The following is a 13,868-nucleotide window of genomic DNA, read 5'->3' as shown; positions in this document are numbered from 1 at the left end:
TTAAAGGCGCGACTAGAACTCACCACCACCCAGGTAGATAAGGTTGGACTAGAACTCACCACCTCCTGGTGATTGGCACAAAGTCACCCAGGTGGCTTTGGTTCCTAAGCTTGGACTAGAACTTACCACCTCCTGGTGATTGGCCCAATGTTATCTAGCTGGCTTTTGTGTAAAGGCGGGACTAGAACTCACCACCACCCAGCTGGATAAGGTTGAATTAGAACTTACCATCTCCTGTTGATTGGCCCAAAGTCACCCCGCTGGCTTTTGTTCCTAAGGCGGGACTAGAACTCACCGTCTCCTGTTGATCGGCCCAAAGTCACCCAGCTGGCTTATGTGCCTAAGGCGGGACTAGAACCCACCGTCTCCTGGTGATTGGCCCAAAGTCACCCAGCTGGCTTATGTGCCTAAGGCGGGACTAGAACCCACCGTCTCCTGGTGATTGGCCCAAAGTCACCCAGCTGGCTTTCGTGCCTAAGGCGGGACTAGAACTCACTGCAACCTGGTGACTGGCCCAAAATCACCCAGCTGGCTTTTGTGCCTAAGGTGGGACTAGAACTCACCATCTCCTAGTGATTGGCCCAAAGTCACCCAGCTGGCTTTCGTGCCTAAGGTGGGACTAGAACTCACCACAACCCAGCTGGCTAAGGTTGGACTAGATTTCACCACCTCCTGGTGATTGGCCCAAAGATACCCAGCTGGCTTTTGTGCCTAAGGATGGACTAGAACTCACCACCTCCTCGTGATCAGCCCAATGTTACCTAGCTGGCTTTTGTGTAAAGGCAGGACTAGAACTCACCACCACCCAGTTGGATAAGGTTGGACTAGAACTCACCGCTTCCTGGTGATTGGCCCAAAGTCACCCAGCTGGCTGTCATGCCTAAGGCGGGACTAGAACTCACCGCCTCCTGGTGATTGGCCCAAAGTTATCCACCTGGCTTTTGTGTAAAGGCGGGACTAGAACTCACCACCACCCAGCTGGATAAGGTTGGACTAGAACTCACCGCCTCCTGGTGATTGGCCCAAAGTCACCCAGCTGGCTTATGTGCCTAAGGCAGGACTAGAACTCACCGCCTCCTGGTGATTGGCTAAAAGTTACCCAGTTGGCTTTCTTCCCTAAGGTTGGACTAGAACTCACCGCCTCGTGGGTTGGCTAAAAGTTACCCAGTTGGCTTTTGTGTAAAGGCGGGACTAGAACTCCCCACCACCCAGCGGGATAAGGTTGGACTAGAACTCACCGCCTCCTGGTGATTGGCACAAAGTCACCCAGCTGGCTTTTATGCCTAAGGCGGGACTAGAACTCACCGCTTCCTGGTGATCAGCCCAATGTTATCTAGTTGGCTTTTGTGTAAAGGCGGGACTAGAACTCACCACCACCCAGCTGGATAAGGTTGGACTAGAACTCACCGCTTCCTGGTGATTGGCACAAAGTTATCCAGCTGGCTTTAGTTCCTAATGCGGGTCTAGAACTCGCCGCCTCCTGGTGATTGGCACAAAGTCACCCAGCTGGCTTTTATGCCTAAGGCGGGACTAGAACTCACCACCTCCTGGTGATCAGCCCAATGTTACCTAGCTGGCTTTTGTGTAAAGGCGGGATTAGAACTCACCACCACCGAGCTAGATAAGATTGGACTAGAACTCACCACCTCCTGGTGATTGGCCCAAAGTTACCCAGCTGGCTTTAGTTCCTAATGCGGGTCTAGAACTCGCCGCCTCCTGGTGATTGGCACAAAGTCACCCAGCTGGCTTTTATGCCTAAGGCAGGACTAGAACTCACCAGAACACAGCTGGCTAAGGTTGGACTAAATTTCACCACCTCCTGGTGATTGGCCCAAAGATACCCAGCTGGCTTTTCTGCCTAAGGCGGGACTAGAACTCACCGCTTCCTGGTGATCAGCCCAATGTTATCTAGCTGGCTTTTGTGTAAAGGCGGGACTAGAACTCACCACGACCCAGCTGGATAAGGTTGGACTAGAACTCACCGCTTCCTGGTGATTGGCACAAAGTCACCCAGCTGGCTCTCGCTTCTAAGGTTAGACTAGAACTCACCACCTCCTGGTGATTGGCACAAAGTCACCCAGCAGGCTTTCGTTCCTAAGGCAGGATTGGAACTCACCGCCACCTGGTGATTGGCTAAGAGTTACCCAGTTGGCTTTCGTGCCTAAGGTTGGACTAGAACTCACCGCCTCCTGGGTTGGGTAAAAGTTACGCAGTTGGCTTTTGTGCCTAAGGCGGGACTAGAACTCACCACGACCCAGCTGGATAAGGTTGGACTAGAATTCACCACCTCCTGGTGATTGGCCCAATGTTATCTAGCTGGCTTTTGTGTAAAGGCGGGACTAGAATTCACCACCACCCAGCTGGATAAGGTTGAATTAGAACTTACCATCTCCTGTTGATTGGCCCAAAGTCACCCCACTGGCTTTTGTTCCTAAGGCGGGACTAGAACTCTCCGTCTCCTGGTGATTGGCCCAAAGTTACCCCGCTGGCTGTCGTGCCTAAGGCGGGACTAGAACTCACCGCCTCCTGGTGATTGGCCCAAAGTTACCCCGCTGGCTTTGGTTCCTAAGGCGGGATTAGAACTCACCGCCCCTGTTGATTGGCCCAAAGTTACCCACCTGGCTTTTGTTTAAAGGCGCGACTAGAACTCACCACCACCCAGGTAGATAAGGTTGGACTAGAACTCACCACCTCCTGGTGATTGGCACAAAGTCACCCAGGTGGCTTTGGTTCCTAAGCTTGGACTAGAACTTACCACCTCCTGGTGATTGGCCCAATGTTATCTAGCTGGCTTTTGTGTAAAGGCGGGACTAGAACTCACCACCACCCAGCTGGATAAGGTTGAATTAGAACTTACCATCTCCTGTTGATTGGCCCAAAGTCACCCCGCTGGCTTTTGTTCCTAAGGCGGGACTAGAACTCACCGTCTCCTGTTGATCGCCCAAAGTCACCCAGCTGGCTTTCATGCCTAAGGCGGGACTAGAACTCACCGTCTCCTGGTGATTGGCCCAAAGTCACCCAGCTGGCTTTTGTGCCTAAGTCAGGACTAGAACTCACCGTCTCCTGGTGATTGGCCCAAAGTCACCCAGCTGGCTTTCGTGCCTAAGGCGGGACTAGAACTCACTGCAACCTGGTGACTGGCCCAAAATCACCCAGCTGGCTTTTGTGCCTAAGGTGGGACTAGAACTCACCATCTCCTAGTGATTGGCCCAAAGTCACCCAGCTGGCTTTCGTGCCTAAGGTGGGACTAGAACTCACCACAACCCAGCTGGCTAAGGTTGGACTAGATTTCACCACCTCCTGGTGATTGGCCCAAAGATACCCAGCTGGCTTTTGTGCCTAAGGATGGACTAGAACTCACCACCTCCTCGTGATCAGCCCAATGTTACCTAGCTGGCTTTTGTGTAAAGGCAGGACTAGAACTCACCACCACCCAGTTGGATAAGGTTGGACTAGAACTCACCGCTTCCTGGTGATTGGCCCAAAGTCACCCAGCTGGCTGTCATGCCTAAGGCGGGACTAGAACTCACCGCCTCCTGGTGATTGGCCCAAAGTTATCCACCTGGCTTTTGTGTAAAGGCGGGACTAGAACTCACCACCACCCAGCTGGATAAGGTTGGACTAGAACTCACCGCCTCCTGGTGATTGGCCCAAAGTCACCCAGCTGGCTTATGTGCCTAAGGCAGGACTAGAACTCACCGCCTCCTGGTGATTGGCTAAAAGTTACCCAGTTGGCTTTCTTCCCTAAGGTTGACTAGAACTCACCGCCTCGTGGGTTGGCTAAAAGTTACCCAGTTGGCTTTTGTGTAAAGGCGGGACTAGAACTCCCCACCACCCAGCGGGATAAGGTTGGACTAGAACTCACCGCCTCCTGGTGATTGGCACAAAGTCACCCAGCTGGCTTTTATGCCTAAGGCGGGACTAGAACTCACCGCTTCCTGGTGATCAGCCCAATGTTATCTAGTTGGCTTTTGTGTGAAAGGCGGGACTAGAACTCACCACCACCCAGCTGGATAAGGTTGGACTAGAACTCACCGCTTCCTGGTGATTGGCACAAAGTTATCCAGCTGGCTTTAGTTCCTAATGCGGGTCTAGAACTCGCCGCCTCCTGGTGATTGGCACAAAGTCACCCAGCTGGCTTTTATGCCTAAGGCGGGACTAGAACTCACCACCTCCTGGTGATCAGCCCAATGTTACCTAGCTGGCTTTTGTGTAAAGGCGGGATTAGAACTCACCACCACCGAGCTAGATAAGATTGGACTAGAACTCACCACCTCCTGGTGATTGGCCCAAAGTTACCCAGCTGGCTTTAGTTCCTAATGCGGGTCTAGAACTCGCCGCCTCCTGGTGATTGGCACAAAGTCACCCAGCTGGCTTTTATGCCTAAGGCAGGACTAGAACTCACCGCCTCCTGGTGATTGGCCCAAAGTTACCCAGCTGGCTTTTGTGCGTAAGGAGGGATTAGAACTCACTGCCTCCTGGTGATTGGCACAAAGTCACCCAGCTTTTTTCGTGCCTAAGGTGGGACTAGAACTCACCACAACCCAGCTGGCTAAGGTTGGACTAGATTTCACCAACTCCTGGCGATTGGCCCAAAGATACCCAGCTGGCTTTTCTGCCTAAGGCGGGACTAGAACTCACCACCTCCTGGTGATCAGCCCAATGTTATCTAGCTGGCTTTTGTGTAAAGGCGGGACTAGAACTCACCACCACCCAGCAGGATAAGGTTGGACTAGAACTCACCGCCTCCTGGTGATTGGCCCAAAGTCACCCAGCTGGCTGTCGTGCCTAAGGCGGGACTAGAACTCACCGCCTCCTGGTGATTGGCCCAAAGTCACCCCGCTGGTTTTCCTACCTAAGGTTAGACTAGAACTCACCACCTCCTGGTGATTGGCACAAAGTCACCCAGCAGGCTTTCGTTCCTAAGGCAGGATTGGAACTCACCGCCACCTGGTGATTGGCTAAGAGTTACCCAGTTGGCTTTCGTGCCTAAGGTTGGACTAGAACTCACCGCCTCCTGGGTTGGGTAAAAGTTACCCAGTTGGCTTTTGTGCCAAAGGCGGGACTAGAACTCACCACGACCCAGCTGGATAAGGTTGGACTAGAATTCACCACCTCCTGGTGATTGGCCCAATGTTATCTAGCTGGCTTTTGTGTAAAGGCGGGACTAGAATTCACCACCACCCAGCTGGATACGGTTGAATTAGAACTTACCATCTCCTGTTGATTGGCCCAAAGTCACCCCACTGGCTTTTGTTCCTAAGGCGGGACTAGAACTCACCGTCTCCTGTTGATCGGCCCAAAGTCACCCAGCTGGCTTATGTGCCTAAGGCGGGACTAGAACCCACCGTCTCCTGGTGATTGGCCCAAAGTCACCCAGCTGGCTCTCGTTTCTAAGGTTGGACTAGAACTCACCGCCTCCTGGTGATTGGCACAAAGTCACCCAGCTGGCTGTCGTGCCTAAGGCGGGACTAGAACTCACCGCCCCCTGTTGATTGGCCCAAAGTTACCCACCTGGCTTTTGTTTAAAGGCGCGACTAGAACTCACCACCACCCAGCTGGATAAGGTTGGACTAGAACTCACCACTTCCTGGTGATTGGCCCAATGTTACCTAGCTGGCTTTTGTGTAAAGGCGGGACTAGAACTCACCACCACCCAGCTGGATAAGGTTGAATTAGAACTTACCATCTCCTGTTGATTGGCCCAAAGTCACCCCGCTGGCTTTCGTTCCTAAGGCGGGACTAGAACTCACTGCAACCTGGTGACTGGCCCAAAATCACCCAGCTGGTTTTGTGCCTAAGGTGGGACTAGAACTCACCACAACCCAGCTGGCTAAGGTTGGACTAGATTTCACCACCTCCTGGTGATTGGCCCAAAGATACCCAGCTGGCTTTTGTGCCTAAGGAGGGACTAGAACTCACCACCTCCTGGTGATCAGCCCAATGTTACCTAGCTGGCTTTTGTGTAAAGGCAGGACTAGAACTCACCACCACCCAGCTGGATAAGGTTGGACTAGAACTCACCGCCTCCTGGTGATTGGCCCAAAGTCACCCAGATGGCTGTCATGCCTAAGGCGGGACTAGAACTCACTGCCTCCTGGTGATTGGCCCAAAGTTATTCACCTGGCTTTTGTGTAAAGGCGCGACTAGAACTCACCACCACCCAGCTGGATAAGGTTGGACTAGAACTCACCGCTTCCTGGTGATTGGCCCAATGTTACCTAGCTGGCTTTTGTGTAAAGGCGGGACTAGAACTCACCACCACCCAGCTGGATAAGGTTGAATTAGAACTTACCATCTCCTGTTGATTGGCCCAAAGTCACCCCGCTGGCTTTTGTTCCTAAGGCGGGACTAGAACCCACCGTCTCCTGGTGATTGGCCCAAAGTCACCCAGCTGGCTTTCGTGCCTAAGGCGGGACTAGAACTCACTGCAACCCAGCTAGATAAGGTTGGACTAGAACTCACCCCCTCCTGGTGATTGGCCCAAAGTTACCCAGCTGGCTTTAGTTCCTAAGGCGGGACTAGAACTCACCGCCTCCTGGTGATTGGCACAAAGTCACCCAGCTGGCTTTTATGCCTAAGGCGGGACTAGAACTCACCGCCTCCTGGTGATTGGCCCAAAGTTACCCAGCTGGCTTTTGTGCCTAAGGAGGGATTAGAACTCACTGCCTCCTGGTGATCTGCACAAAGTCACCCAGCTTGCTTTCATGCCTAAGGTGGGACTAGAACTCACCACAACCCAGCTGGCTAAGGTTGGACTAGATTTCACCACCTCCTGGTGATTGGCCCAAAGATACCCAGCTGGCTTTTCTGCCTAAGGCGGGACTAGAACTCACCACCTCCTGGTGATCAGCCCAATGTTATCTAGCTGGCTTTTGTGTAAAGGCGGGACTAGAACTCACCACCACCCAGCTGGATAAGGTTGGACTAGAACTCACCGCTTCCTGGTGATTGGCACAAAGTCACCCAGCTGGCTCTCGTTTCTAAGGTTGGACTAGAACTCACCACCTCCTGGTGATTGGCACAAAGTCACCCAGCTGGCTGTCGTGCCTAAGGCGGGACTAGAACTCACCGCCTCCTGGTGATTGGCGCAAAGTTACCCAGCTGGCTTTTGTGCCTAAGGAGGAATAAGAACTCACCGCCTCCTGGTGATTGGCCCAAAGTTACCCCGCTGGCTTTGGTTCCTAAGGCGGGATTAGAACTCACCGCCCCCTGTTGATTGGCCCAAAGTTACCCACCTGGCTTTTGTGTAAAGGCGCGACTAGAACTCACCACCACGCAGCTGGATATGTTTGGACTAGAACTCACCGCTTCCTGGTGATTGGCCCAATGTTACCTAGCTGGCTTTTGTGTAAAGGCGGGACTAGAACTCACCACCACCCAGCTAGATAAGGTTGGACTAGAACTCACCACCTCCTGGTGATTGGCCCAAAGTTACCCAGCTGGCTTTTGTGCCTAAGGCGGGACTAGAACTCACCACCACCCAGCTGGATAAGGTTGGACTAGAACTCACCGCCTCCTGGTGATTGGCCCAAAGTTTCCTAGCCGTCCTTCATGCCTAAGGTTGGACTAGAATTCACCACCTCCTGGTGATTGGCCCAAAGATACCCAGCTGGCTTCTATGCCTAAGGCGGAAATGGAACTCACTACAACCCAGCTGGATAAGGTTGGACTAGAACTCACCGTCTCCTGGTGATTGGCCCAAACTCACCCAGCTGGCTTTCGTGCCTAAGGCGGGACTAGAACTCACCACCACCCAGCTGGATAAGGTTGGACTAAAATTCACAGCCTCCTGTTGATTGGCCCAAGCTCACCCAGCTGGCTTTCCTGCCTAAGACGGGACTAGAACTCACCATCTCCTGTTGATTGGCCCAAAGTCACCCAGCTGGCTTTTCTGCCTAAGGAGGGATTAGAACTCACCACAACCCAGCTGGCTAAGGTTGGACTAGATTTCACCACCTCCTGGTGATTGGCCCAAAGTTACCCAGCTGGCTTTGGTTCCTAAGGTTGGACTAGAACTCACCGCCTCCTGGCGATTGGCTAAAAGTTACCCAGTTGGCTTTCGTCTCTAAGATTGGACCAGCTCACCGCCTCCTGGTGATTGGCCCAAAGTCACCCAGCTGGTTTTCGTCCCTAAGGCCGGACTAGAACTCACCGCCTCCTGGTGATTGGCCCAAAATTAGCCAGTTGGCTTTCGTTCCTAAGGTTGGACTAGAATTCACCACCTCCTGGTAATTGGCACAAAGTCACCCAGCTGGCTTTCGTGCCTAAGGCGGGACTGGACTTTACCACCACCCAGCTGGATAAGGTTGGACTAGAACTCACCGCCTCCTGGTGATTGGCACAAAGTCACCCAGCTGGCTTTTGTGTAAAGGTGGGACTAGAACTCACCGCCTCCTGGTGATTGGCCCAAAGTTACCCAGCTGGCGTTTGTGTAAAGGCAGGACTATTACTCACCACCACCCAGCTGGAAAAATGTTGGACTAGAACTCACCGCCTCCTGTTGATTGACCCAAAGTCACCCAGCTGGCTTTTGTGCCTAAGGAGGGATTAGAACTCACCACAACCCAGCTGGCTAAGGTTGGACTAGATTTCACCACCTCCTGGTGATTGGCCCAAAGATATTCAGCTGGCTTTCGTTCCTAAGGCGGGACTAAAACTCACCATGTCCTGTTGATTGGCCCAAAGTCACACAGCTGGCTTTTGTGCCTAAGGCGGGACTAGAACTCACCGTCTCCTGGTGATTGGCCCAAATCAGCGAAACCACTTCCATGTGTAAGGCAGGAGTAGAGTTCACTGTCTCCCGCTTTCTAGTCTGGTGCCTCAACCACAAGACCAAACTTTCTTCCCTCACATTTTCTCCGCAAGTGTTTTCATCAATTTATGATCCGTTTGAGCTTAGAAGACTGAACTTTAAAATTTATTAAAGCAGGCCAAACAGGTAGATGATACAAGTGCTAAGGGACAGGTTAGGTGCGCGTGTGTATGTGTGCATGAGCAGAAAACTCTCACCTCGCCCCCACACCTGTTTGTATCATCCATGAAAGGGTCACAGTTCCTACCTTTGGTCTGGGCATTTAAGCAGGAGAGTCTCCATCCTGGCACCTCCTTTACATCCAGGTAAGACCGTGGGATGTTCCATAGAAAAAGTTTCGTTTGTTCTTTCACCCAGAAATTGTCGAATTATTTTTGGATTACTGTGGTTTCTCTGAGGAGTAATTGCAGAAAAAAATAATTGATTTTGTGGACGGGAACCCAATAAGCTATAAATCAAGGGTCTCCAAAATTGGCAACTTTAAGACTTGGGGGGGGGGGGTTTCCAACTCCCAGAATTCCATAGCTGGCTGGAGAATTCTGGGAGTTGAAGTCCACAAGTCTTAAAGTGGCCGAGTTTGGAGACCTTAGCTATGATCAACAAACCATAAATGAGCACAAAAAGAAGATTCCCCACAGATTTAAATCACAATCATCGCGTGCAAGACGTTTCACTGTGCAAAAATACATATGAAACTACCCGCCTCCATTTTCTCCATAGGTACTTGTACAGGTACAGGTAGTCCTCAACTAATGACCATTCAAAATTATGATGAAATCAAAAGCTACTTATGACAGTTGGGCACAAAATTTCAATCTCTAAGCAAGAGAATTGTTAAGTGAGTTTTGACCCGTTTTATGACCCCTTCTTACCAAGTGAAATTGCAGCTGTAACACAGTTATTAAGTGAATCTGGCTTACCCTTGGACTTTGCTTGTCAGAAGGTCGCAAGTGTGAATCATGTGACCCCGGGACACTGCAACTGTGATATGTATGAGTCAGTTGCCAAGGGTCCAAATTTGAATCACGTGACTATGCTTCAGTGGTTGTAACTGTGAAAACGGTCACAATTCACCTTTTCAGTGCTTTTGTAACCTTGAACTGTCACTAAAGGAATTTAATCTGCGTAAAACATGCCATAAGCTACTGGTTTACTCTTGACTCTGGTTACACAAGGGCGAAGCCATGAAAAATAAACCTTTGAAACCATCCATAATGCGCCTGATAAAACTCTTGTGTAAATCTTCCAATATCTGAGGGGCTGCCCCAAAGAAGAGGGAGTCAAGCTATTCTCCAAAGCACCAGAGGGCAGCACCAGAAGCAACGGGTGGAAACTAATCAAGGAGGGGAGCAGATAACAGATTATCAGAGTTGGAAGGGACCTTATGGGTCATCTAGTCCAACCCCCTGCCCAAGCGGGAGAGCCAACTCCATTTCTGACCAAGATGGGAGTCCAATCTCTTCTTGAAGGCCTCCAGGGATGAAGCTCCCACAACTTCTGAAGGCAACTTATGTTTCATTGGTTGTTGGTTCTAATTGTCAGAAAATTTCTCTTTATTTCCAGGTTGAATCTCTCCTTGTTCAGTTTCCCTCCATTATTCCTTGTCTGGCCTTCAGGTGCTTTAGAGAATAGCTTGCCTCCCCCCACTTCCTCTCTGGGGCAGCCCCTCAAATATTGGAAGGCTGCTCTCCTGTCTCCCCTGGTCCTTCTCTTCCCTAGACCAGCCAGGCCCAGTTCCTGCAACCGTTCGTCGTATGTTTGAGCCTCCAGTCCCCTAATCATCCTGGTTGCTCTTCCCTGCCACGCCCACCAAGCCACATCCACAGAACCAGTAGTAATAAATTTTTTGAATCCCACCACTGACTTATATGTGTACTTTCATTTTTCTTGCCTAAGTGTAGGACTTTACTTTTCTCTACATTGAATCTCATTTTGTTAAATGAAATTTAACCAACTTAGAGCTAAGGAAGAAATTTCTTAATAGTGAAGATAATTAACCAACTTGCCTCCAGAAGCTGTGAATTCTCTAACACTGGAAGCTTTTAAGAAGAGACTGGACAGCCATTTGCCTGAAAAATAGTGTAGGCTTTCCTGCCTAAGCAGTGGGTTGGACTAGAGGACCTCCAAGGTCCCTTCCAACTCTGTTATTCTGTTCTAACTGTTGCAACATCCCCAAATTTGAGCCATTGGCAACCGGCAGGTATTCACGACCCCTTGCAACAGCGCATTTGTAACCTTCCCAGACAAGCAGTCAATGGGGGAAAACAGACTCACTTAACTCGCATAACAGTTTCTTCGTTTTTCTCCACTCTGGAAAACCCCACTCCCGTCTAGCACTGATGATGTTCCCTAAGTGGGTTATGAAACATCTGCAAGAAAGCAACCAGGCTTAGAGAGCACCAAGGACCCCAACAGTCCCCCTCCTCCTCCTCTTTTTCCTCCTCCTTTTTTCCTTCCCCCCTCCACCTTTTCTTCTCCGTCCTCTGCCTTTTCCTCGCTTCCCCTCTCCTCCTCCCCCTTCCTCCCCCTTCCCCCCTCCTCCCCCTTCCTCCTCCTCCTCCACACAAACCCTGGTTTCTAGCACAACTGGTGTTATCCCGGCAGTTCTGTAATGAAACGTCCGCAAGAAAAGGAGCACGTGAAGAGAGCTGCAAGGACCCAATAGCCTAAAACCTGAGCTACAAATATTGTCTTCTACTAACCTTCAGAAATTACCCGCCATTTCATGGTTCCCAATCAACATACCTACTTACATTTAATATCTCAAGCATAAGTGGTCTAAAAAACATATAGGCATCCCCAAATTCCCTTTCAGAGATGCAGTTAAAATAACACTTTGAAAAGGCTAGTGCAAAAATGCCATTCCAATCGTTTTACATCCTTCCCGCCCCCCCGTTCAAACTCTGGGGAAGACTCCGTTGGCGGCGGCGTCTCCATTCCTTTCCTTACCTGCCCAGGTGTGACAGCAACTGATTCCTCTCTGAACACAGGGGGTTTAAAACCACTTGGCTGAGATTTAACAGGTTTAACAGATTAACAGGTAATTGATACAACTCTATGCCTTAACAACCTCTATTTCAACTGCCCTTATTGCCGCTGCTTATGGGACACTGTTACAAACTCAGTTATGTCTGTGTGTGTGTGACAACTCTCACACAGAAACAGTTGCCAAGTTTTAGGATATCCCCCCGCCCCCCATGACAAGCAAACACATGTAGGATCAGGGCTGAGGTTATCCACAAGTGTGATTGTCACACACACACACACACACACACACACACACACAAAGGCTTAATTTAATTGAAAATCCTTCACCTTGGTGCACCTTGGTGGTATCTTTTGAGAGACTTTTCTCCGTTTTAATAGATGTGTTCAAAGGAAAATATTCAGTGTAATAAATACTTAAGGGGGAATTATAATTATTATTATTTTCACCAAATGTTAAAGAGGCCAGGTCTAGGCAAGTATTTTACAATAATTAAACAGACAGAAAACGTGGTATATTTTTGTTCCTATGTGAGTAGTCCTCAGCTTGCAACCATTTGTTTAGCGACTGTTCAATGGCAGACTGATGACCAGTCCTCACACTTACAACCGACAAAGCATCCCCACGTTCACATGATCAAGGTTCAGTCGCTTGGCAACTCGCTTTTATGACCTACCCAGCCAGTTTCTGACAAGCAAAGCCAATGGGAAAAGCCAGATTTGCTTAACGACCACATGATCCGGTTAACAACAGGGGTGATTCATTTAGCAACCATAGGGAAAAAGGGTTGTAAAACTGGGCACAAGTCATTAACAGTTGTCTTATTTTGCAACAGAACTTTAGGTCTAAATTGTGGTGGTAAGTCAAAGATTGCATGTACTTTCCTACTCAGCATCAACTTTGTATATAACATTCCACATAACCAGAAGGAAAAAAAAACCCCACAATAATCCTCAACTTCTAACTGCAGTTGAGAACGGAAGTTCTGTCACTAATCCAGCGGTCAAGTGAGCCACACCTGATTTCACTACTTTTGCCATGGTTGTTAAGCACATCACTGTCGTCACTAAGTGAATCTGGCTTCGCCTCTTCACATTGCTGGTCAGAATCTGGCTGGGAAGGTCGCAAAAGGTGATCATGAGGCCCTGAATACATTGCAAATATAAGCCAGTTGCCAGGCACTCAAATTCTGACCAAATGACTGCACGGATGGTGAGACAGTCGTAAGTGTGAGGACTGGTCACAAAATCACTTTTTAGTGCCATTGTTAACTTAGAATAATTGTAAGTTGAGGACTATCTCAGTATAAGGTAGAGCTCAATCTACCACCACAATTGAGCCCAAAAGTTGTTACTAAGCGAGACTGTTGTTAAGTGAGTTTTGCCCCATTTTACTATCTTTCTTGGCACCGTTAAGTGAATCACCGCAATCAAGGGAATCCAGCCACCCCATTATCCTTTGATCATCAGAAGGTCACAAAAGGGGATCACAAGACCCCGGGACACTGCAACCGCCATAAGTACAAGTCAGTTGCCAAGCACCCAAATTTTGATTGCATGTTTACAGGGAAGCTGCAACGGTCATAAGTATGAAAAAACAATAAATCCCTTTTTTTTAGTGTCAGTGTAACTTCGAATGGTCACTAAGTCTAGATGTAGGTCTGGAACTACACACAGGAGGAAAATAATGTTCACAGTCACCTTGAATCGTGAAACTTGGCAAATAAATATGATAAATAAATAAAAAATAAATCTCAAGTCATAAGTCAAGGACTACCTGTATAGCAATTTCGGTAATTTGATAATTCAACACAAGGATTGGTCACGTTATGGAACAATTTTCCAACCAACTGGTTGAAAACCAAGTGGTTTTTCCTGCAGGCAGGACAATTCTGGGAACCGAAGTCCACACCCCATAAGGGATGCAAAGGTTGAGATTCACTGGGTTAATGTGTTGTGAGAATACAACCAGGGCTGGGCTGTTGGGGGTCCTCGGGGGTTCAGGAGAGCTCCTAGCTGTGCAATTCGGAGAACCCTCAAATCCCACTCCTGGTTGGCCCTCCCCACC

This window comes from Pseudonaja textilis, chromosome Z (assembly GCF_049901715.1).
Source record: "Pseudonaja textilis isolate UNSWEBS1 chromosome Z, rPseTex1.2, whole genome shotgun sequence".
Lineage (NCBI taxonomy): Eukaryota > Metazoa > Chordata > Lepidosauria > Squamata > Elapidae > Pseudonaja > Pseudonaja textilis.
Note: the sequence above shows the minus strand (reverse complement) of the source record.